We start from the raw sequence: 1314 nt of genomic DNA on the forward strand, positions 1-1314 counted from the left end.
TTGGCTTGGGTTTTTTTTTTCTATCTATGTGAATTATGTACTGTACTTATTGCAGTCTGAAACATACACACTCCTCCCATATGTATTTTACTTCTCCACATTTGTTCAGTTATAAGAATGGAATTTGTTTCTTGCTGCTGTGTTCAGTAGTTTTGCAAAGAGAAAAGGTGTCTAATTCAGCTAATTACATTAAACTCAGTTGTTAATTAAATCACAATTTAGTTAACTAGTTTGTACGTACTGTTTCCAAATTAGGACTAAATTTGGGGTCATGGGGTTTGGAAATTTATTAAGCGTGCAGTGATTGGTTAAGCTTGTTTATGTAACGGGTTTAGATCAATGCAATATATTTTATTGCCCAAAGCACGTGGTTTGCATTCTATCAGTAGGTATTATTTCTAAGAATGTCTTAAAATAGTCAGTTAAGTCTGATTTGACTGTTCAGTTTTGTTTAACGTGCTTGACAAGCAACTTTGGTTTAGACTTTGTAAATAAGCAAACTAATTCATCACAATATTAACTAGCTGAGGAGGTGATATTAAATTCACTTCATATAAAGGACATTAATTTTGTTCATTAACTGAATTTTGACATGTAGAGTATCTGATGTCAATCATAGACCTGCCGGTGAGAATAAATTAGTAAAGTTACGGTCTTTTCCAGATGTGGAATGATATAAATACTGCTTTGTTAGAGCCTGCTTTTTAACAGTGCACATGTTTAGAAGTATTTTCAAATCCACTTTCTAGGAAAAACATGTCAACATCTTTAGGAGAGATTAAATTCTTTCATTACATTATAATTCATCAGAGCTGGGGGCTGAGGTCTATCCTGACAATGTAAGAGGATTCATGAAGAGTATGTGCGATTCCTGGAGAATAAATTCCTTGACTGTAAAGGAAACCCAAGGTTTTCTATGTTGAATGTTTTTTGCATGATAGTGGCGGTCGTAACAAACGAGTTGGAAATAGTATGATGACACTTGAGCTTTGCGAGACAAGAAATGTTTGGTAAATACTTTATAGAGCAAGCTTTTCTGGTCAGCCTGTGCTAGGAAGGAAAAGTGGCTTTTTTTGCTGAAAGGAAAAATGATTAAACTGGAAGTTTAGTTACAAAAATTTTTAAACAGAAAATTGTTCAGTATTTAAAGTTTCTTGCATAACTTTATAAAATTAAATGTAAACTCAATTTATTTTATATTAATGCTCAAATTCAGAAAAGATTTTTTTTTATGAACAGAATGGGTTTATTTTCATCTATGTGTAGGTCCTTTGGCAGGATTACTTCTTCAGAGTTAACTTAAAGATGCATAAT

Source organism: Falco rusticolus, chromosome 3, assembly GCF_015220075.1.
Source record: "Falco rusticolus isolate bFalRus1 chromosome 3, bFalRus1.pri, whole genome shotgun sequence".
NCBI classification, from domain to species: domain Eukaryota; kingdom Metazoa; phylum Chordata; class Aves; order Falconiformes; family Falconidae; genus Falco; species Falco rusticolus.